Source organism: Mesoplodon mirus, assembly GCF_964341445.2.
Source record: "Mesoplodon mirus genome assembly, chromosome: 16".
Taxonomy (NCBI): Eukaryota; Metazoa; Chordata; class Mammalia; order Artiodactyla; family Ziphiidae; genus Mesoplodon; species Mesoplodon mirus.
In genome coordinates, this window is record NC_138992.1 from 66517867 (window position 1) to 66542948 (window position 25082).

The 25082-nt window shown below is 40.8% G+C and overlaps 1 protein-coding gene and 2 long non-coding RNA genes across 15 annotated transcripts in view; 1 reads left to right on the forward strand and 2 right to left on the reverse strand.

Moving 5' to 3' along the window:
- Positions 1-576, reverse strand: part of SGK3 (serum/glucocorticoid regulated kinase family member 3) — a 117694-nt gene extending 117118 nt beyond the window's left edge. For 7 of the 12 annotated variants that reach the window (XM_082601708.1, XM_082601693.1, XM_082601707.1 and 4 more), the window contains exon 1: positions 1-575. The gene's annotated coding sequence lies outside the window, so the exon portion shown is untranslated. The other 5 variants (XM_082601702.1, XM_082601697.1, XM_082601701.1 and 2 more) reach the window with 3 other exon arrangements.
- Positions 498-24089, forward strand: LOC309792237. Of its 2 annotated transcripts, none has more exons than XR_014291647.1 (4): positions 498-581; positions 5320-5365; positions 8520-8698; positions 23793-24089. It is a non-coding gene; the product is annotated as an uncharacterized lncRNA (long non-coding RNA). The 2 variants fall into 2 exon arrangements; XR_014291648.1 differs by lacking the exon at positions 23793-24089 and adding an exon at positions 16508-16868.
- LOC309792236 lies at positions 12452-25078 on the reverse strand. Its single transcript, XR_014291646.1, has 2 exons — positions 24969-25078; positions 12452-16501 (listed from the first exon to the last, which is right to left on the reverse strand). It is a non-coding gene; the product is annotated as an uncharacterized lncRNA (long non-coding RNA).
- Positions 25079-25082: the final 4 nt, after the last annotated feature.

Below are 25082 nucleotides of genomic sequence, written 5' to 3' on the forward strand. Positions count from 1 at the left end.
CAGGCTCCGTGGTGCTGCCTCCCCGCGCGGCGGGCGCGGAGCCGAGCGCACTCGCGCTTCCTCTTCCCGGCAGGGCCGCCGGGCGCTGGCGCTTCCTCCCTGACGCGTCACGGCGGCCGGCTCCTCCCGCAGGGTGCGCGGGGCCGCCGGGGAGAGCTGGGCGTCCGGCCGTGCTCCGAGGTAGGAGCCCGCTCCCGGCTGCAGGGCGTCGGGCGTCGGGAAGGAGCCGCTGTCTGAGCTGCGCCCCGCCGCGGAGACCCGCTGTCCTCCCGCTTCCCCGAGAACCCGCGCGAGAGCCCCGGCGCAGCGCGAGGTCCGGCCCCCGCCTCGCCGTGGGCGCAAAGTTCAGAGGACCCCGCGGGATCCCGCCTAGAGGCTCAGACTCTTCGTTTGTTTCCCGCTGCTCAGCTTATAGTGACCAATGCCCAGGGGCCCAAGAGCGGCGTGGGCCCTAGCGCCCGGGCTCGGCGGGGGAACTTGACCCTGGCGCGCAGGGAGCAGGACCGCCGGACGCCCGGAGAGACAAGAGCCACCCGGGAGTGGCCTGGAAGGGCATGTGATGGGGTAAACTGGACACTCAGGTGAATAAGTATCCAGATAATTCAGGGGAACAACTATGCTTCATTTAGCATTCTCGGAACAGTTTTCTACTTTTTCATCAGCAGAGTTTTGGCCTTTGTATGACAGGAGAGCGCTTTCACAGATTGGCAGATCCTTTGTACAGAGAAACTTCCTTTCCACACCTCTTTTTGGATCCTCTGTGTGTGTGTCTCTGTGTGTGTGTGTGTGTGTATGTGTGTGTATTGGCATTCCATTAATCTCCAAGTCAGCTGAGGGCACACCGTACAGCTTCTTATTACTCTGGCTATTCTTTAAATATAGAAGTTGCATTTTAGAGCCATATTAATCTTTTTTTTCCAGATAGGGTGAAGAGAGGTACAGAATGTGAGCGTGATTAAATGGGTGTGGAGTGAAGTGGTCAAGATTCTGAAGTAGAGTGTTTTTTGGTTTTGCCCCACAACCAGTTAAGTTTTATCAGATGTCACTTGAAGATAGACTCAAACAACTATTTAAAGAATCCCACGTGCATATCGTATTTCAGATTTTGAATCAATGACCTATACTTTAGCTCATATGATTCTAGAGAACTTGCCACAAATCTATGAACAAACGAACTAATAAAGGTAATTAGAAGAACTGATTTATGTGCGGCTTCCCTAAATTCAGGGGGCATTTCCTTATATTTAAAATATTCAAAAATTTAGTCTCACAGAAAAGGTAAGAATATTCATTTCTGATGTCAACATTGTATGGCCTTCTCCTTCTTAAAGAAAATGGTTTGTGAATCAAATACTTTTATACTTCAAAACATAATAATCCTACAAAACTTTCTAAACAGTGATATTCAGTGGCATACAGAAATGGGTATAAAATACGGTGGATTCTAAAATCCAGTAGATACTAACCAACACATTGCCAGTGGTCCTTTATATGTTTTTACCGTGATCCATACAAAGCAATCCACACAATAAAGTACAGAGAAGCTAGAGAAGTTCCTCTCTTGTAACAAAATCAATAAGTGATCAGTGATATCTCTTAATTAAAGCCATAGTCACAGTGCTGAAAAATTTCTCAGACAAAAGGAACTTTTGTGACAATGAACTCCAAGTGGAATCATATCATTCTCACTTCAGAGACAAATACCTGGCTATCACCACTTTTCAACTTCTTTTTTCTTTTGTTTGAAAAACAAACATCTGGGAACCATTATATTTCCAAGATAAATTTGTCCTCCTGCCGTGGAGAACACACACACACACACACACACACACACACACTCTCTCTCCAACTCCCACAAATGCTTCAAGACAGAAAAGTTGGCGGGTGATGTTCAACTGATAAAACGTTGGGTATTTTGCCTTTATAATCTGAGAGCTGCAATTTAATAGCTTGATTTCTCAGAACACTAGAGGTCATAAATATATTCACAAACTATTGAAGGGTTTTTTCACTTAAGATTAAAGGACACACTTTAAGGCTGATCATTTTGATCAATTATATTCACCTATAGATATAGATCATATCTCCTTTTTCCTTTATGTTTCCAATTTCTTTTAAGTTTACACTGTAAAAGTTGTTGAATGTTCAGCAATATCTAGTTGATGTTTATGCCTTTATAAAAGGTTTCATGTAAATTCATGTAAGTACATTTTTTAAATAGAGAAAGTTTTTTGTTAGACTCTGGATTCCAATATTTTGTTTGAAAATATGATTCAGTTCATGCAGATTGGGCAAATATTGTGTTCATCTGTTATATCTATAATGTAGACATTATGAGCACAAGCTTTGGAATCGGACAGACCCAAATTTAAGTTGTGACTCTGCCACTTTCTACTTCCGACAAATTATTTCACCTCTGCGAGCAAAGGTTTTGTCAGGAACGTAAGGATGATAACAGTATTTTTTTCTCCTCAGTAAGACAGATAGTAATAGTGCTTATCTCATGAAATTTCTATGAGGATCAAATGAACCTAGTAGAATGACTGGAACATATTATCAGTTGATTGCTATTGTCATCATCGTTATTGTTAGCTCTAACACAGATATAAAAATGCCAGTATTTCATATTTCAGTTGCACTACTATAAAGAATGGTCAGTTTTTAGAGTCTGGGGATTTTTGTAGAAGTCCTAAAAGTAACAGGAAAAAATCATAAAAGAAATACTAAGATATAGTTATGTTCAGAAGTTTAGATAACTGGACTGTCAATACTGTAAACTATTGACCCAAACATTAAAAAAAAAAACACCCAAAACAAAAACAAAAAACTACCTAACCAGGTTATACAGTAGTTCTTTTTAAGTAATATGTTACGATGAGATGAGTGCCTGTTGTTTTTTTTTTAAAGTGAGTTCTGGTTTATGATCTTTTTTATTTTTATTTATTTATTTTTGGCTGCATTGGGTCTTCGTTGCTGCACACGGGCTTTCTCCAGTTGCGGTGAGCGAGGGCTACTCTTCGTTGCGGTGCACGGGCTTCTCACTGCGGTGGCTTCTCTTGTTGCAGAGCACGGGCTCTAGGCGCGCAGGCTTCGGTAGTTGTAGCACGCGGGCTCAGTATTTGTGGCTTGTGGGCTCTAGAGTGCAAGCTCAATAGTTGTGGCGCACGGGCTTAGTTGCTCCACGACATGTGGGATCTTCCTGGACCAGGGATCGAACCTGTGTCCTCTGCATTGACAGGAGGATTCTTTTTTTTTTTTTTTTTTTTTTTTGCGGTACGCGGGCCTCTCACTGTTGTGGCCTCTTCCATTGCAGAGCACAGGCTTCGGACGCGCAGGCTCAGCGGCCGTGGCTCACGGGCCCAGCCGCTCCGCGGCATGTGGGATCTTCCTGGACCGGGGCATGAACCCATGTCCCCTGCATCGGCAGGCGGACCCCCAACCACTGCGCCACCAGGGAAGCCCGACAGGAGGATTCTTAACCACTGCGCCACCAGGGAAGTCCCAAGTGCCTGGTTTTCATCCTTTTTTCAAAATGGAAAACATTTTCTCTAATGTGGTGCCTGATATGGCACCATCATGATTTTTTATACCATAATAAAGTCCTCTGTTCTTTGTAATTGTTTTATTGTAACTTTGGAAGAGTTGAGGAGCATAGCAGTACAAGATTATCACTTCCCTTAGGGAAAAAAATTTGATAAAATAGGTAGTCACAGGACCTGAATGACTCTATTCATAAGTTGGCTGGAAATAGAAGTGAGAGCCAGTATTCACTAGAATATTTGTTTTATAGCAGAAAAATCACTAAGACTAGAGAAGTAAGAGTAATGCTACCAACTACATGATTACAAAAGGAAAGGTGTTTTTGATTCATGTTATTTGCATAGTTTTTATAGCACCTTTTCTTTCATTCTACTACAGACTCACCTACTTAAGTGGGTCAGACATCATGAGTTGTTGCTATAGTTTCCAGCTATGTTGATCCATTGATATACCAACCGTAATATCCCACAACTTCAGAAAAGGGAAAGCCATTTTTATTGGGAAAGTAGTTTAAGGCATAGTCTTAGCCATGAATTGGCTCAGAAAATAATTAACAAGAAAAGCCTGCTGTAAAAATAGGTGAGAATATGAGAGTTAACGTGACCAATTTATTGAATTTTCTGAGCAAAGGAATTTAATAAAGCAACGCAAAGTATAGTTAGAATAACTCGGATCCTCACGGGAACTGAAACAGACCGGTTTATACTGCCTTAGCACAAAGCAGAATTACCCTGTTTCCTTGATCTGGAAAACGGTTCAGAGCATGCTCATTTTGTGTTGCCTGTGGGAGTGTCTCAAAGCTCAACATCTTTCTTGGGCCAAGTTAGCCAAGTTCAAACTCAAAACTGAAATGCCTGAAGTTGAGGTGTGTTTTGTAATAAAGAGAAAACTCTATTTTAAAGCAAGACTATATTAGGGTCAAATATAAGGCTTTTCAGATCACAGAACTTTCTTACTTTCTATATTAGACTCATGAGAAAAACCAAGGGGAAGTGTTACGAGATCAAACCGTCTAAACTGCTACCATCAGCTTTTTGATTAAAAAGCTGCTAGAAATTGCTTTAAATCTTGCTAAGAACATTCCATTATCTGAAGTAAAACTATTATCCTTCCCTATTAAGGAAATCTCATTATCTTCCGATCTAGTTATTATGAGCATCAAGAACAAAATAAAAATTGCCCCTTTTTTCTTTCTCATTTTCCCTCTTTGTTTTTTTCTGTCTCTTGTTTGGATAGTCTGTTACGTACATAAACTGTGTCTGTTGTTAGTTGACAGTAGCTTATTTATATAAGTCCTGTCAGCAGTTACTGTGTCCCTCAGAGAATCATATTAGGCCTTTGAGCTCAAACCTACTAGGTAGACTTTGAAGATAATAATTATTTTAGTTAATTATCAGTATAGAATAATAGCTTTTCTTAAACACCATTCATTTGGTGACTCAGTTATTTACTGTTAATTATGTGCAATTAATGATTGAACCTGTCTCAGATGGCAAAGTCTTAATAGCCTTTGGCTTAAAGAGGTGCATTGCTCTTATTTCCTCATCTAGTTCCCTAAGGTATCTGTGTCTGGCTCAGCCAGATATGTCAAAGGCTTAAATGGAACTTAAGGGACCATAACTCTTCATATACCAGAACACCCTTAAATTCCCTAGGTTTTCTAGAATAAACAGCTTCAGTTCTTTTAACTTTTTCTACACCTCTTTTCCTTTCTCTCTTTTTTTAATGTTTTACAACTCTCGTACAACTTCTTTCCAAATTCTCCACATTCTTTTTTAGACGAGATGCCCATTATGAGACATGGAATCTTCTTTGAAACAATTGGGTAAGTCCTTAGTATAGTGAGAGCATTCTCTCAGCTCTTCAATTCACACTCCTATAATGCAGCTTAGAATAATTCTTACATTTAGAATTGTATTTCATCATTAGACTTTAAAATCGGAACTCTAAATGCTTGTTTAGCGTACTTACACTTCTCAAATTATATTGAAGATGTTATTTTGATTATCCTATTGAACTCTTCTGCACCTGTTTTACCCAAACTATTTTTCCTGGATGATTTTTAATTTCATCACATTTGTTAAGACAAAAGACATCCAAAGTGGAGGGTACAAATCCTAGGAGTACTCAAGACAATTTACTACAGTTGAAAATTATTCCAGGATCAAACACAAATGAAACTGTGAACTCCCTGAGTGCAGAGACAGTATCTTTTCACCTTTCCATCCTGGTCATCAAACATAGTGCCTGACGTACATCAAGGTCTCAATAAATGTTTGCTAAATGAATGGATGAACCAACACTTGGTTCAGCACCTTGTCCTTTAAAACTCCTAGAATATTATCTGCCAATGTTAATCTCATTGTTAGTGTAGTTTGTTTTGGTTTAAGTTGCTTTTGCTACAAATCCTTCCTAAGTGAAGACTGTATGATGAGGAGACATCAACATTTTCTGGCCATTCGAGTGCCAATTCGATTAAATAAACATTTATTGAGTTCTTACTACATTAAGAAAGTCTAGGAAGATAAATAAGATTTGATCCCTACTCTTAAGATACTTACATTTTAGTGGAGGGTATATAGTTGTACACAATAGATATAATACAAGGCAGGATATGATAAATCCAAAGAGCTATAGGAGCACAAAGAAAAGAGTGACTAATTATCAGTGGACCATGGGAAAGATCATCCACTGACCACCCAATTCATCCCAGACAGTATGTCAAGGCTCCAGCCCTTACCTATGGCTGGTGTCTGTCTGGCCTGGTCTTCTACACACTTACATCTTACAGGGATCCAGAGAGGGCAGCTGAAGCCACAGTAGCTGGCTGGTTGAGGATTCGAGGATCCTGGTTCCCAACCCTCTCTTTCATCTTAAAATAACTAATATGTATCTCTGTCAAATGTCTCCTAGTTTAGGGCCTGATCCAAAAGATACACCCAGAATTACCCAAATGCTCGATTTGGAATTACACCTTTGCTTTGAATCTTCAAACTAGTAAAGATTCAAAATGATTAGCATGAGACAGATATTTAAAAATCTTTTTAGATTTGCAATAATATTCATGCACTACAATCTGTTGAAACAACCAAGCCAAAAGAACCAGTGATCTAATTCTGGTTACTGCAGGTAATAAGTTCTCAGCTTCACTGGCAACAGATGCTAATTATAGCAAAGAAATCAAAGGTGAAGGCAGACACTGAGGTGAAGAAAACACGCATTGTTTGGTCACTGCTTCTTCTGTGCATCCTTAAAGTGGAACCAAATCTGGCTTTTACAAAGCTACTTCCAGTTTAACTATTTTTAATTTTCTAATTTCTGAAATAGAGAAGACTGAGATTAGCAAACAAGCATTATCTTGTTTTTTTTTTAAATGCTTCAGAAATGGTGCTATTTTCAGATTCTATTTAATAACAGTAGACAAATCACAGCGAGTAAACAGGTCAAGAACCTGAGAAGGCTGAATGATAAAATTAAAACATTCACTCATGTTTAACAGTCTGCATATGCCTGCCAAGCATGGTGTGTTTATGGTTCACTGTACTGGACTGTATGCCAGACACTTCAAAGAACATTCCAGAGAGATGGGCTGACTTACTGGAAGTTGAAAGGCTCAAACTCCACAGTTTGTCCTTTTTTTTTAACTTAAAGAGTTTTTATTATGAAATATTTAGACATTTTACAGGACAACTAATCCAGTTTCTACAACAAGTCAATGACATAAATTTTTTAAAAGGAAAAAAGGAGGGCTTCCCTGGTGGCACAGTGGTTGGGAGTCTGCCTGCCAGTGCAGAGGACAGGGGTTGGAGCCCTGGCCGGGGAAGATCCCACATGCTGTGGAGCAGCTGGGCCCGTGTGCCACAACTGCTGAGTCCACGCGCCACAACTACTGAGGCCTGCGCACCTGGAGCCCATGCTCCACAATGGGAGCGGCCACGACAGTGAGGGGCCTGCGCACCGCGACGAGGAGTGGCCCCCGCTCGCCGCAGCTGGAGGGAGCCCGCGCACAGCAAAGGGGACCCAACACAGCCAAAAATAAATTAAAAAAAAAAAAAAGCAGTGACTTGTATTAAAAGAGACTTAAAAGGCCTAAGATGGCGTGGATTTATTTAGATTCTGATTTGAACAAACCAACTATAAAAAGACATTTTTTGAGACATTAAAGAAATTTGGTTATAGAATTGGTATTAGATGTTAGCAATAAATTTTTATGTTTTGTGAATATGGCTTTGTAGTATGTAAGAAAATGTTTATATTTTAGAGTTGGAGGCTTCATATATGAAGGGACAAAATTACATACTTGGGATTTGCTTTTAAATACTTCAGCAAAGGAAGAAAAACAAGTGACAGATGAAGTAAATGTCAGCAAACTTAATATTCATCAAGTAACTGAGTAATTCCCAAGGTAATGGGAATTTATTATACTCTTCTCTTTTTACAGAAGTTTCAAATTTTCAAAATAAAAACTTTTTACAGGACTTCCCTGGTGGTGCAGTGGTTAAGAATCCACCTGCCAATGCAGGTGACATGGGTTGGAGCCCTGGTCCAGGAAGATCCCACATGCCACGGAGCAACTAAGCCCGTGAGCCACACTACTGAGCCTGCACTCTAGAGCCCGTGAGCCTAGAGCCCGTGCTCCACAACAAGAGAAGCCACCGCAGTGAAAAGCCCGCGCACCGCAACAAAGAGTAGCCCCCGCTCGCTGCAACTAGAGAAAGCCCGTGCGCAGCAACGAAGACCCAACACAGCCAAAAATAAATAAATAAATAAATAAATAAAAACCCAGAAATAAAAGGCCATATACACATGTGTACATACACACACACAGACACACATACTTCTTTAAAAAAAAAAAAAAACTTTTACAAAATACCCACACTTTAAATTGGGGGTGGGGTTATGGTTATAAATCTAGACCTTCCAGGCCTGTGAAGATGGTTATTTACAAACTGTATAAGCAATTCTTTTATTTTTTTTAGATTTATTTATTTCAGCTGTGCCAGGTCTTAGTTGCAGCACGTGGGATCTTTGCTGTGGCATGTTTAGTCGCAGCATGCGGACTCTTAGTTGCGGCATGCATGTGGGATCTAGTTTGCCGACCGAGGATCGAACCGGGTCCCCTGCATTGGGAGTGCAGTCTTACCCCCTGGACCACCAGGTAAGTCCCTGTATAAACAATTCTTTACAGCCGAAGTTACTTTAAGTCTGTTTTATTTGCATTGTGGTTTTTAAACTCTCTGACAAGAGGGAAAAATAATCTGAGGTCACAAAAACCTTCATTTGCCAAAGTTGCCCTGAACGGTATCCCTGCTTCCACGTCTGACCTTCTCTACTTGTTCTCCACCTACTAGCTGGAGTTATATTTAAAACCGTAAGTACAGTCATCTCGCTCTCTGCTGAAACCCTTCAGTGGATTCCAATTCCTGGAGTACAATCCAAAGCTGTCCCAAGGCTCACGCAGGCCCGCATGAGCCAGTCCCTGTGGGTCTCTCCTGTCTCCTCTTGGCCACTTATCCGCACTCACAGTGTTCCCACTTCGCTGGCTTCTGTCGCCCTCCAGTGGCTGAGGTCTGTCCTGGCTTGTGACCATTCCAGAGCTCGTCATTCCTCTTGGAACATCCTCCCCACCCATTGCTTTCTCCCTTATGGAAACAGTTCTTTTCTCTTTTACCAATTTTCACAATTTATTAGAGTTTATTAGTTTTGTGTCTATTTTTCCCACTCTTCTCCATGTGTATTCTGTTTACCACTGTGGAGCCAACAACATTCAACTTTTGTTGAATTAGCTAAGAAACATTTTTACTAAGCTTCCGGTCCTGTTAAGTATCATTATCAATTTTGAAATTTAGTTTTGGAATATTGGAAAAAGGGAGTATGGTGAATATTATCCAAAAATTTAACTTAGGGACTTCCCTGGTGGTCCGGTGGTTAAGACTCCACGTGTCCAATGCAAGGGGTGTGGGTTCGATCCCTGGTTGGGGAACCCACATGCCACACGGCATGGCCAAAAAAATTTAAAAAAAAAAAAAAAGGTTAACTTAAACTTCAGAGGAATTAGGGTTGAGGGACAAGGGGGAATTTAAGAGGAAAAATATCAGAGTATAGCAAGTGATGAGTAGGCTGCAGAGCAATACCTTACACAGGGGAGATGTTGATGCCACTGTGCTTCCAGGTGTGTTTGAATTCATGCACTTCCATTTCCCTGGGATACCATTTCCACTCAGCCAGTGCCCTGACTTCCATCCTAGGTCTCTGCTGTGCAGTGAAGCACAGCCCTCACTAATGAGAGGGATCAGGGGATGGGATCCAGACAACTGACCAGAATCTCTCACTTCCATGTCAAGGAGCAAAAGTTGGTAGAATACATGCAAAGATACACAGCTTTATAATCATAGGGAGATTTTAACACACTTCTCTAAAAATTGAAAGCTCATACCTATATAATTTGAATAAGACAGTTAAAAATATGAGCTAGAGGGGCAAGATAGGGGTAGGGGATTCAGAGGTACAAACTACTATGTATAAATAAGCTACAAGGAAATAGTGTACACCACAGGGAATATAGCCAATATTTTATAATAACTTTAAATGGAGTATAATCTATAAAAATATTGAAGCACTATGATATACACCTGAAACTAATATAATGTAAATCAACTATACTTCAATAATAAAAAAATATGAGCTAGTGGACTATATATATAACTGTACAACCATATGATTATTTTTAAAATTGAACACTTCCTGTTGCTTATGATGTGCCAGGCACTGTTGTAAGTCGTTTATAGCTATTGGCCCATTTAAAGAATTAAAGAGTATACATTCTTTCCCAGGTTATATGGAACATTTGTACAAGTGATCAAGTACTAGATTACAACAAGTCTCAACAAATAACCAAAAGTCAGTATCTACAGATCTAATCATTATGCAGTAAAAGGACAAAAACATGTAAGAGAGCAGGTTCCCTGACAAAGGCAAGGGAAGGCAGGGAGGGGAGGGAGGGGATGACTGAGGAGGGGGGGTTTAGCTCTACCTACACGTTTTATTTGAGAGAAAGCAGGGAAGGAAGGAAAGAGAGGGAGGGAGGGAAATTTATCTTAAGTGGCTCAGAAAAAAAAAAAAGCTGCCTATGTAATATAGAGAGATGGGGACAAGCAAAGGTGGTGCAATATTAACACCTGGAAAACTGTGAAGGGTGTACGGGAATTCTTTGTAACATTCTTCCAGTTTTTCTGAAAGTCTGAAAGGAAGTCAAACTTTTAAAAAGTTATAGCAATTATGGCAATCTCAGTTTATGGGTCAATGAGTGACACATTATCTTCCTTACATAAGTTCATAATTAAAAGATAAAAAGAAAACATTTAAATCAAGCACAGCAAATCGTTTATAGGAGGGACCCCTCGTGTCAGGAGAGAGGAGGCCATCGTTCACCCACAGAAGGCTGCCTTTGGGCCAATGAAACACGGTGCTCTCGGGGACTCTGTAAGCAGAGGGGCCCAGAGGCTGGTCCCCACTCTCCTCTGGAGCTGGTGGCCCCGTGCAGGGAACGATCTAGCTGACTCTTTGGCCCTGACTCTGCATCCCACTTATCTACAGTTGGCGGTTTTTCTCTATGACAGGATAAATAAATTAATAAACATTAAAACACACCTAAAATCCGTCTACCCATGACTTAGTTTCTGTGCATGTATGCCAACGTTGTTCAGCTGGTATTTATACGATGCTGCTGTAAACAAAGCACTGTACTTTATATAGTAGAAAAGTATAAAAATAAATACAAGACTTGGCAAATGCTCGCCCCCAAAACCACAATCTAACAGCGGAAGGAAAGGCACGAGTGCCTGTGTGTGCCAGAGGTTACAGGGTCCACTTTCGTTTTTGCTGGCTCATTTCATTTTCATACCAGTTCTGTGAAGTAGATTTCATTATTCCTATTTTATAGATGCGGAAGCCCAGAGAAGTTATTAACTAGCCCCAAATTGCACAACTACTAAGTGACAAAACCAGGAGTTTACCTCACGTCTGTCTGACTCCAAAGTCCATGCTCTTTCTACATCACTAAGTTTATAAAAGTCACAAAAACGTACATACTATAAGATTTCGTTTATTCAAACTCTCTTGGGGATGAGTCATGCTGGATAGATGACTAAGTGAAAGGGTATCCTCTAGGACAAAGAGCATTGTTCAAAACCTTCCAAGGCTAGAGCAGAGAATACTCCAGAAGCCTCTGGGGAAGAGGCTTTTTCTCCCTGTGTTTCTTCGCCCTCTTGGGCTTTTGGCATTTGAAGCCCAGCACACCTGATGTCTAACTGACAAGGTTCTTCCTGAAAGCTCCAGCAAAGATCACTTTTGCCTTTTTGCTCCCTCAAAGTACAAATGAGATAAACCGATAATTTGGAAATAAGTTTAGTACATATTAAGGGAAAACAAAACAAGTATTTACAGAAACTACAACAAGCATAAAAAGAGTTGGATTTCCAACACACAGTTTTCTGGTACCAGATCGGGCCCCCATCCAGTTCTGAAAGTGACAACACTGCACCTTGGTCTTAAAGGGAGGTACCACTGAAGACTGTTTCTCATCTCATTACTCAGCATTTTGCTATCTCCCCGCCAGCTGGCTCTCAGTATTTATCTTGTCCTCTAATGATCCATTCTACATATGGAAATATGTAACCTCCCTGAATTTTAGATTCCTTATCTGTATAAAGTAGGAATAAGAAAATACCTAACTCGGGCTTCCCTGGTGGCGCAGTCGTTGAGAATCTGCCTGCCAATGCAGGGGACACGGGTTCGAGTCCTGGTCTGGGAAGATCCGACATGCCGCAGAGCAACTAGGCCCGGGAGCCACAACTACTGAGCCTGCCCATCTGGAGCCTGTGCTCCGCAACAAGAGAGGCCGCGACAGTGAGAGGCCCGCGCACCACGATGAAGAGTGGCCCCCGCTCACCGCAACTAGAGAAAGCCCTCGCACAGAAACGAAGACCCAACACAGCCAAAAATAAATAAATAAATTAATTAATTAATTAATTAAAAAAAAATCTAACTCATAGAGCTCAAATGGGGAGATCACATAGGTATAATGGCACATAGTAAGCTCTATTATTTTTCTTTTCTTCCATCCCTGCACATATGCTGCATCATCACCACCATCCTTACAGTAATTATAGCTAATGGTTGAGCACTTACTATGTCCCTGGCACCGTTCTAAGTACTTGACATGCATTGACTAATTTAATCCATACCACAACGTTATGAGGTACAACAGGTACAATGACCACCTTCATTTTAGGAAGACACTGAGGCACTAAGAGGTCAAACAAGTTGCCCAAGTTCAAAAGCTGGGGCTCAATCTAGCCATTTGGGCTCCGGAGCCAGTGCTTCTATCACCACGCTACACCACATACACAGTGGACCCTGCTGTGCTGAAAGTTAGCCATTTAGACCGACGTGGATCCCTCCACTCAGTTTGCCTTTCTGGTCCATCTTCATCCCCAATCAGGGGATATATATAAGCTGACACTAGAACAAAAAGAGGTAGAAACGAGGAAACATTAAAGAAAGGGCCTACGAGTGTATCCAATCATATACAGAGATACCATTTATGATTAAAGGAACAGCTACTTCATAATCTTCAATATTGCTTGAATTCTTAGAGCAGGCATTTAATACTTCCAAAATCAATAAGGAACACGTATAAAGGTAGATTCATTTAGGGGAAAACAATTACCAAGGATAAGTAACTTCCAAAGTTAGGAAGAAGGGATTGCATACAGGAGGGAGTTTTTTTGTTTGTTGTTTATTTTGAGGTCAGTTAAACTGCATTAAAACAATAACATCAGTAAATAGTGAATATTTTCCCCTATCATTAGGACAGTGATTAAGAATGAGGGTTAAGAGCAGACATGGACTGAATTCCAGCAACACTACTTTACTAGCTGTTCGAACTTCTGTGTTTTCTCATCTATAAATGGGAATAATGATACCTATCATCTCGGGATACTGTTAGGCTTAAGTAAGACAGTATAATTAAGGTGCTTGGTACAGTGCCAGATGCATCACGAGTACTCAAAATACTTTCCTTTTTACAACATCACAGTAATGGCTGAAGAGTATCCTACGGCTGTGCCAGGATTCATTTAACCAGTCCCACATTGTTAAACATTTGGATCATTTTCAATATTATCAATAATAGAAACAATAGAAAAATTTCCTATACAGTTCCGGTTATTTATTTAGTCTTAAATCCTATAAGTGATTTGATGGATCAAAGAATATCAACCTTGTAAACTTGTGACACACATTATCAAATTATTGATCAATATATAGTTTTACCAAGTGAATCTCTATGTTGAAGGTGATCTAGTCAACTCTTGCCAATAGTAGACATTATTTTAAAGAAATACACTAATATGCAGGCCCCCCAAAATAACATGTTGTTATTTTACTTATTTATTAGACATTTCAATTTCTTCCTTTGTTATATTACAAAGCTCTTAGCCTCTAAATTAATTTAAAGTACGAGATTGGCAGGAAAATAGAAAAATAATTGGAATGGGTAAAAAAATTTAACATAGCATATTACAGACATGGCATTTCAAGTCATTTATGAGGATAATTTTTCCAATGGTTTTCAAAGTACTCCCTGGAGCCTCCCCTGTAGGGAGGGTGAGAATGGGGGTAGGGAGTGTTGCCAGGTTGCAATAACTCTCATCCTTCCACATTTGAACCAAATTTAACTGTTTTACATATTGAACTTATTGGTAAGTTGATCTGAAGGGTTCTGGACCTGAAAACAAAACCAAAAACACATTTAATGCAAGGTTTGGGGATAACTGGTATTCTGCAATATAAAATAAAGAGACAAATTAAAAAGTTGAATCTCTCCCTCACATCATATACAAAAATACACATAAGCTGGATTAAAACATTAAATGGAAAAAACCTCCATATACTACCAGAAAATATGGGCAAACAATAAACTGTTTTTCAAGCACACTCATAAAAGTAGATCATAATGAGGGGCACTATTTGCCTGTGTTGGTTTTTCCTAAAGTGTGTGCCTCTGACACAGATTCAAAATGGTTCTGTAGCCAAAGAAGTGTGGAAATGCTACATTGTCAATAGTACAGCCAAGGGGTGCCTTAGGTCATTAACTCTATCAGCATGCCCAAACCAACCCCACAATATATACTCTAAGTAAAACCAAAAAAAAAAGAATAAATAAATAAGACAGTGTGCAAAGAAAACAAATGTAACCTAGGATCTTGTGCTGCCAGCACTCTGGTCACTAAGCCCTTCCTCTCCCTAGACATTCCAGAGCTGTCACTGCTGCTCTCTGGAAAGAGTCACGTTGTCATCAGGATAGAAAGGCTCTGAGAAGTCCTACGGCAGAAAAAGAAAACTTAGTTTACTCAACATTTCCTAAACTTATTTGACAGTAGAACCTTTCCCTCAACGATACCTATTAATATCCATAGAATTTGTGGAGCACACCTTAGCAAATGCCAGGCTATATGAAAATTAATCTTCGAGTGGGAAAATGCTGGCTGAGGCATCCTTGTCGAGGATATACTGTCTGTTTATCACTCTCCCATGTTGTGATTTGCTGACATCTAATGCCGATGCTTTAAGTTAGCACACACACATATTCTTCAGTATACTGCTGCCCACTGATGTAAAACGCCCCCCCTTGCAGACTGCCTTGGATTTAATTCCTTGTATGTCATCATTACGATGTACTTATATCTTGGAATACTATGAATTTACATACATGAGTCACAGGGCTAAAAAAGTATGCTGGCTTATACTTTTTCTCTACTCTCGCCTATTAAAATATCTTACGAAACTATACATATGAAAAATGTGTCAAGTACTCCTTGCTCTGACTTTTTGTGTCATATTCATGGAAGGAACTGAATGAGACTGTGTTGAGGGCATAGAGCTAGAAGGTTCAGAGACAGGGGTCAGGCTACTCTACAAAAACTCACAATTGCTACTGCAATGAAGATACAAATGTTTCTTTTCTTTTTTTTTTTCAAACTTAAGGAGCCCATTCAAATTTTAGGAGAACCAGCCACTTATCCTAAGGAGACAGAAAGAACTGCTGATACTCTCACAGGGAGTGTCTCTGTGTAAAAAAGTTTGGAAGGTGGAAATGGAGCTCCTGGAATTGTATTCAGAAGACTTGTTTAGGAAGGTCCATGTTAGCAGGCTTCACCCGATGGGGGATTCAACAGTGGGTGAGTAGAATAGGACTGAAGACGACTGCTTCTTCTGGAGGAGGGACAGCCTTATGCAGATTGGTGTGGAATTCACCAGCAGCTCTTTTATGTCAAACTTTTTTCAGGATCCAGCTTTATAAATAAGCCTTTTAAAATTGATGTTGAGGGCCTCCCTGGTGGCGCAGTGGTTGAGAGTCCGCCTGCCGATGCAGGGGATACGGGTTCGTGCCCCGGTCTGGGAGGATCCCATATGCCGCGGAGCGGCTGGGCCCGTGAGCCATGGCCGCTAAGCCTGTGCGTCCGGAGCCTGTGCTCCGCAACGGGAGAGGCCACAACAGTGAGAGGCCCGCGTACTGCAAAAAAAAAAAAAAAAAAAAAAAAAAAAATTGATGTTGAGATTGGCAGTCATGACGATTCCCCCAGGTATCGCTGCACACGTCCCAACAGTGGCATCAATCATTGTTGCAATGGCACCTCCATGAAGGAATTTTTATATGAAGGCAAACGTTCCCAGGAGCCGTCTTCACATTTCTTCATGATTGGTCAAAGAAGAGTCTTAAGTCCTTGCTCCAGCTGGGGTTGGGGAGAGCATGGTCCTTAGGAATGACTTTCTCCGTAGAAAACCACCTCCGCCCGAGTACCGGGTCCCTCGCTGCGGAGGACGCACCTTCCCACTTGCCGCGCGGGGCCCGGAGCATGCCCAAATGTTTTAGTAAATTCTTGAACTTTCTTTTACCCTTCAGGTTATAAATTGAGGGAAAAGAAAAAGAAGAAAAGGCAACGCTAATATAACCGCAGTGATAAGCATTCTCCTGCTCCAAGGACAGTGGTTATTTCGTCCAGCCATTTAAAATTAATGTCAATTTAAATTGTAAAATGTTTGGTTTGTGAGTATTAAGATTCAACTTCTGATCTACATTAAATGTCTCTCTGTATGTTTAATAATGTCAGTGCCAATGAATTCTGTTTGCACAAAGTATTAATAACTTCCAAGATTTTCGCTTCTAGTTCAAGATAATCAGATCTCATATGTTCATAAAAATTCTGGTGCTACAAAATCCTGGAATGTCAATTTTAACTGAGGATCAATTGATAACTCTGTAAAGCAGCTTATTCACTGTAAGCTGGGGTTATTACTTTTGAGTATTTTAAATCTGAATTAAATAGTATCTAATCTAATTATTGATGGGAACCAAAAACCAATTCCTCACTGTGGCTTTACTAGTTCACTTACAGCTACTAAGTTGTTGTGAATATATGTATGTGTATGTGTGTTCTGTGCAATTTCCGCTTCTAACTGGAATGTGGCATTGACAGTTTAAGTGCTGGTTCTTTAGAGTTTGGCATGTCTAGGCTACCGTGTGAAGTGAAATCTTTATTCATACATTGTGTCATGATGTCCTTTGGCTTTCATCTGATCCAAACAAAATCCTAAACTCAATGTGAACTCAGCACTAAAATGTTCATGTTTTTTTTTTTTTTTTTTTTTTTTTTTCTGTACGCGGGCCTCTCACTGTTGTGGCCTCTCCCGTTGCGGAGCACAGGCTCCGGACGCACAGGCTCAGCGGCCATGGCTCACGGGCCCAGCCGCTCCGCGGCATATGGGATCCTCCCAGACCGGGGCACGAACCCGTATCCCCTGCATCGGCAGGCGGACTCTCAACCACTGCGCCACCAGGGAGGCCCAAAAATGTTCATGTTTTAAGGTGCTCATTTGGAAAACCATAAATAATATTACCTTGCTTTAGATTAGTATCAGAATGATATATATATTTTTAATCTTGTAGAGAATTTGTGGATTTTCTATGAACATATGCTTGGATCTCACGCTGAGAAACTGCCATGGACGATAGCCATTCATTCATTCAACAGTATTTATTGAGGCTACTGTGTGCCTGGCACAGGGAATCCAACAATCAACAAACTGCCTGCCCTTATGAACAGCCTTACAGTCTAATGGGGAAGGAGGACAATAGACAAGTAATTATATAATTTCAGATAGTGATTCGTGCTGTAAAGAAAGTGAGGAGGATAAGGGAATGGAGAGTGAAAAGGACAGAAGTGCTGTTTTAGAGAGGTTGGCAGGAATGGCATCTTGTTGGAGCTGACATCTGAGCAGATACCTAAATGAATATTTTCCGGGAAGGTTTTCCAAGTAGAAGAAGAGCAAGTGCAAAACCCTTGAGACAGGAATGTACTTGGAGGGTCTGAGGACCAATAAGGTGGCTAGTGTGACTGAAACTAAGTCAGGGAGATAATGTCAGAGAAGTAGCCAGGGGCCAGATCACACGGGGTCCAGGGGTCAGATCACACAGGGTCCAGGGGCCAGACCACACAGGGTCCAGGGGCCAGACCACACGGGGTCCAGGGGCCAGACCACACGGGGTCCAGGGGCCAGATCACACGGGGTCCAGGGGCCAGACCACACGGGGTCCAGGGGCCAGATCGCACGGGGTCCTATAATTTTGTAGTAATGACTTTGGTGGTTGTTAGGGGAAAAAATGGGATGGATTGAAGAAGGCATGCTTTAGATAGAAAAGAAGTGGAACTCCTGTCTCTGAAAATCTTTTTTTTCCTTTTAAAATCAAGTTTATTGAGGTATAATTTACATACAACAAATGCGCTCATTTTAAGAGGACAGTCAGATGAGTTTTGGCAAATGTATATATCCCTGTCACCATCACCAGAATCAAGATAAGGAATATTTCCATCAGCCTCAAAAGTTCCCTTGTTCCCTTTTGCAGTCAGTGCTCACCCCCTGACCCCCACCAGAGCCAGGAGCTCACTGGAACTGGGGACTCATTATTTTTAATGTGGGCTTTAAGGACCTAGATCTGTGCTGCCTGATATGGTAGCCACTAGCCAAATGTGGCTACTTTAATTGGATTTAAATCAAATTAAATGAACAATTCAGTCCCTCAGTTGCACTAGCCATATTTCAAGGGCCTAATAGCCACATGTGGCTAGTGGCTGCCATATTGGACAGGACGGGTATGGGACTTTTCCATCACTGTAGGCAGTTTTATTGGGCAATGTTGAGATGTCACCCTGGTGGAATGTGACCTTCAACACAGAGAGATAGGCCAAGCAGTCTGAAAACCGAGTAAGCCATACATGTCACAACACCCAGCTTTATGTTACTATCTGTGTTTATTACCTTTATCACCAAGTAATTAATAAAGCCATGCTTGGGCCAGGGTGTTTAAGGAGAATGGTATGATGATGGCAACAGTAACTATGGAGTTGTTTATTGCATAGAAATTCTTTCTCCATTACTAAGTTTCAAGGATGTCCTATTTTTATTAAGGACATGCCTTTATAACTTATAAGGCACAATCTTGTTTTAAGTAAAATTAAACCTCAAAATCATAGTCTTACTAAATCTATGTGTGTGTGTGTGTGTGTGTGTGTGTGTTTTGGAAGGGGGGATTCTAAAGCAAGTATGCTGAAATAGAAACATTTGTTAAAACTAGTAGTGGTTTTTATATTATTTTTCTGTACACTCTTGAATGCTTGAAATATTTTTTTTAAAGTAGGCTTTCATTTTAAATATTGGACAAGAATATTTAATGTTATCAAGATTGTTCATGATGTGATTAAAGAATACAGGTTAGGGCTTCCCTGGTGGCGCAGTGGTTGAGAGTCCGCCTGCTGATGCAGGGGACGTGGGTTCGCGCCCTGGTCCAGGAGGATCCCACATGCCGCAGAGTGGCTGGGCCCGTGAGCCATGGCCGCTGAGCCTGCGCGTCCGGAGCCTGTGCTCCACAACAGGAGAGGCCACAGCAGTGAGAGGCCCGCGTACCGCAAAAAAGAAAAGAAAAAAAAAAAAGAATACAGGTTAAGGACTTCCCTTGTGGTCCAGTGGCTAAGACTCTGCGCCCCCCATGCAGGGGGCCCAGGTTCAATTCCTGGTCAGGGAACTAGATCCCACATGCTGCAACTAAAACCCAGTGCAGCCAAATGAATAAATAAAATATTTTTAAAAAATACAGGTTAAAAACAGTATGCACAGTAGTATAGCATAACGGTAAGAATAGCCTAAGAGTCAGTAGAGCATAAGAGTTACATGTACTCTGGAGCCAGACTACTTGGTTTTAAACTTAATTATGTCCCTTATTAGCAATGACACATTGAGTAAGTTACTTAACTTCTCTGTGCCTCAGTTTCCTTATCTGTAAAATAAAAATGATAAGAATAGTACCTGGCTCATAAAGATATTATAAGGATTAAGTAAATATATGTAAGGATCCTGGTGCACAGTAGATGCTCAGTAAGTGGTAACAGCTGTTATGATAAGGCTGAGGATGAGGATGATACAATTTTGGTTTCTTAAAAAAGGATACTCCCCCTTTTGTTTTAGAAAAAAGAACTTGAACAGTCCATCAGAAATGTTAACAACTGTAACCTCTAATTGATAACAGACTTATTTTAATTTTCTTCTTTTTTACTTATAGACATTCTACGTCAAGTAATTCTTTTTGTACTTAAAACAATAGAAACACAGAAACAAAATCTTGGCTTTAAGCCCTTCCCCAAAAGTGCCCTGCAGCCTGGTAAGCAGTGATTTTCAAAGTGTGATCTTTGGACCAGTAGCATCAGCAGAACCAGACAACTTGCTAGAAATGCAAATTCTCAAGGTCCACCCTAGATGTACTCATTCTGGAGTGGAGCCCAGCAATCTGTTTTAGCTTTATATTCGATTCTGACGCTCACTAAAGTTTGATAACTACTGTGCTAAGGCATAACTTGTAGCTCTGTACTTGACCTCTCTCACCTTTATATAGTGATAAATACTGCCGATCATTCTTCCTCAAATACTCTGCAGCTCTTGTTTGCAATGTCCTCTTTCCACCCTTGGACATACCTGCTTCGTGAACCTTTTGAGAGCTATTGCTCCTATCCTCAGTTACTGCCTGGCAATAGAAAATGCAAATGCCTTCTGGAGCCAGGCAGGTAATTTGTCTCAAGGGGGCCTGGTGTACGACCTTAAAGGTGAAGTGCTGGCCACTGCCCAAAGATGTTCACAATTTTTTTTTTTTTTTTTTTGTGGTACGCGGGCCTCTCACTGTTGTGGCCTCTCCCGTTGCGGAGCACAGGCTCCGGACACGCAGGCTCAGCAGCCATGGCTCACGGGCCCAGCCGCTCCGCGGCATGTGGGATCTTCCCGGACCAGGGCAAGAACCCATGTCCCCTGCATCGGCAGGCGGACTCTCAACCACTGCACCACCAGGGAAGCCCCACAATTTTTTGAAAAGTTAAACTGCTGCTGGCCAAACAAAAACACACCTAAGCCAAGTTTGGCTACTGGCCACCATTTACACTCACTTCTTGGCTAATTCTCTCTCAAATCACTAAGCAGCTATGATGTAGTGGCAAGAGGGAGTGCTGAACATGGAAGAAAACCTTGATTTGAAGCCCAGCTCTGCTACTTGCTAGCAGGGTGGTAATAATGATAATAATCTTAACCTCTCAGAGTTAAATCTTCTCATCTGTATACTAAGGACAATACTACCTATCTCACAGGATTGTTTTAAAGATTAAGATAATATACTTAAAAACACCTGCCATATAATAAGTCCTCAATAAATTTTTCATAGCATTTGTGGTATTTAGTTTCTTGTATTGTTTTGATTATATGCTTTATTCTACTTGTACTTATGAACAACTTAGTTTAGCCTATTTATTCTATTAGACTCTAGGCTCCTTTGGGACAGGGATGGCCTTCTGCATCCCTTTAAGTTCCTACAATACCTACTTCAGTAATTAAGTCCCTCTCACATCCACCTCAAGCTCCGACAAAAGCTTGTGATTGTCTGGGGTAGGGATCTGGAGTGACAGAGTCAATTCTCAGTAGAGATGTACATTTCATATGAGAAAGTATGTGGCTTGCTTCTAACAATCCCCAAAGTTAGGCTTCCCTTCTTTTTCCAACATAAAAGAGGAAAAACGATGATGGTTATTCTGTTAAGTGGAGGCCTTTTGCTTTTCACAGTTACCAGGTTTGTTAAAAGCAATACAGGATGTTCAGAAGTGCCATACTAGAAATTATGAAGAAAACGGGTTTCAGTTTTAACTTAATTTTGACAATTCAGATACAAGTGATGCTGTGTAGGTATCAGAAGAGCTAACATTAGGTGCCCAGATCATTCTTCCCATCTGGAATAGTGAGGCAAGAACAAGAGCTATTATTTATCCCACAAAGAAGGTTATTAGGCAATTAATATCATGGGATTTGGGGAAGAGGAAGGAAGCATGTGTACCTCACATAAGCAGGTTAGAGGCTTTCTGCACTCCTATGGCTTTATAAGAAACAGAATGTCATATTTTGTCCTAACAAAATTTTCTTTTTCTTACTTTATAGGTACCCAGGCCTAAGTGCCTGTAAAGAATTAATTTCACACATTGAATTTGGCCTGGTTAATATCATTTTAACATATTATTTATGTTAGCTTTCTTACCTTCACAGACTCATTAAATAAATGACTTTCAGGTTAAATGACCTACTTTCAGAACTGTTTGAAAACTTACCTCCTCTACCTCCCCCCATTAACTATGCTTTGTACCGGGGTATTTCTATATTTTTCCCTCAAAAGTATAATCCTTAAAAGTAGGACAACTATAGTAACAAATGGGTTTAGGTATCAAATTTAGTTTGGGAAGAATGTTTCTAACTAATCTAGGTTCCATATAGGTAAAGGAACACTGGACCAGTCAAATGGATTGTGCTTGAGAAGCCAGGGAAAGGCTACCCATTTCTTCAGTAGGGTAGGAAGTAGTTATTCTGTGAAGGCACAATTCAGAATGAAATACTCAGACGCAATTTTAAAAATCTATTTCACTGTTCGCATGTATCATCAATAAGGAAAATTCCGCTTGGTGGTATTGACATGAAAGTACATGACAGTGTTAGAACTGCACATTTGCTGTTATCTTTCCTGTGCTCTGAGGCTTTCATCATGAGAAAAATACAATTTCACTGCAGGTATAAATTCTCAGTCACAGTAGAAAATAATTTCCACTTAAAGGGCATATCTAATTTCTCAACTTATAAAGAATTAAAAATCGGTTCCAAGACCACTTGTGTAGTTTACCACCAAACTACTGTCAGAATAGAAATAAACAAAATTTCCTGCATGAATTAATTCTTTAAGAAAAACTTTATTGAAAATTATTCCCTTCAAGATAAATAACATTACCTATTTGTACGGAGGTAACATTATTTTTGCAGGGGCCAGGTAGAACTGGGCAAGAAAATAATTAACATTTAAAGGATTTCCGGGGACTTCTGTGGCGGTCCAGTGGTTGGGACTGCGCTCTTCCACTGCAGAGGGTGTGGGTTCGATCCCCGGTCCGGGAACTAGGATCCCGCATGCCCCACTGCGCGGACAAAAGACTTAACTTGCTGGTTCACATTATGTAAATGTTGTTGTTCTTATTATTCATGTGATGACTGGTGTGTGAATAGCAGGTGTGGTGCTTGCAGGGGAAGAAAAATAAACCTTTAAAAAAATATAAAGGATTTCTCTTTGAAACACATTTCTTTAGAAGAAAATTGTAGACAATAATTAGGTGAAAGGCAGTACTAATACCTTTTAGGAATGTCTATTTTACAGACGATTCATTTCAAAGCATCAAATTCTATTTACTCAAAAAACTTAACAAAGTAAACAGTAGCCTTGGCAGCTACAGAAAACTCGAATGGCCTCATGGACTGCGCTGATGTATCTATTTTGTGCCAAATGTTTCAGAAATTTTGAGGCAGTTCATTTATCTAAGGTTTCAGAAAGCAAGAGTTTCCAGAATTATAAGTGAAAGGAGCTGACTGTACAATATTAAAATAATACTAGCTTTCAATTAACATATGAATGTGTTTGGCGTGAAGAGGCAGTTGCCTAGCACACAAGAAATAAAATAAAGTTCTGTGGCCTCCTTAAGGGTAAACATCCTTACAGCCCCTTGAGTCACTACGGGGAGATGCTGAGGCCTAACAAAAGGTCTGTGCTTAACAGCTCCTTTTTTCTCTTTTAGGAAGTAGTATAAAAAGCACTCCGGGGCTTCCCTGGTGGCGCAGTGGTTGAGAATCTGCCTGCTAATGCAGGGAACACGGGTTCGAGCCCTGGTCTGGGAGGATCCCACATGCCCCGGAGCAACTAGGCCCATGAGCCACAACTACTGAGCCTGCGCGTCTGGAGCCTGTGCTGCGCAACTAGAGAGGCCGCGATAGTGAGAGGCCGGCGCACCGCGATGAAGAGTGGCCCCCGCTTGCCACAACTAGAGAAAGCCCTCGCACAGAAACGGAGACCCAACACAGCAAAAATAAATAAATTAATCAATAAACTCCTACCCCCAACATCTTCTTAAAAAAAAAGAAAAGCACTCTGTGTCTGAGAGATCCTGGTGATTTGACCTTGGACAAATAACTTAATTACTTCTAGTCTGTTTCCGTAACTGTAAATGGAGCCAACAATACCTGGTAAAGATATTACAGGTGTGAGGATGAGATGATATATGAGATCATGTTTTGTAAACTATAAAGCAAGGGTAACCAGAAATTAGTTATAGAATACCGGCTATATAATACCAGAAACTATTTTATATAATACTCTCCTAACATTTCCTGCCTATGTCCCTGTCTGTAAAATGGGTACAGATCTAGGTCCAAAAGCCTGTGAACTTGAGCAAGTCATTTCCCTTCTGGACGTGTGTTTCCTAGCAAGGTTATTATTACATTATGAACATCAAATGATATCGTGTATGTAAATGCTGTGACAGGCATATATCAAGAACGCAATAAATGATAGCTGTTATTACTCTCTGAGGGTAAGATTGTAAGGATCAAACAATATTATATATACTTAAAAAGCTTTGAATATGTATTTAAATTCTGTACACATCCAAGGTATTGTTATTTGTACTGTAAACGGCAAAGACGTACATGGAACGAGGAAACAAATGGCGCCTCAATGACTCCAGTGGGGGGGGAAAGGCAGAAAAGGGGGCTCAGGAGCCTCGGCGGCTTGTAATAGCGGTGGGAATGAGAAGCGAGGAGTGTGATAGAAGAAAAAAAAAAGAAAAAACTTTTTAAAATACTCTGAGAATCAATTCACTATTCTCCCCCTCTTTCTCTTATGACCTCCAACCTAGATTAGACCATTTCATTCAACTTCCCATCCCGCCATGTCGCTGGACATTTATTTACTGTACCTTCTTCACTGAGAGCCTTTCATTCCCCTCCCCTTCTAGGAGTCGTGAACTTCAGAACCTCTGCCTCCGACACCCATTCCCTTTAACTCTGTTATTAACCAAGCTTCCCTATAT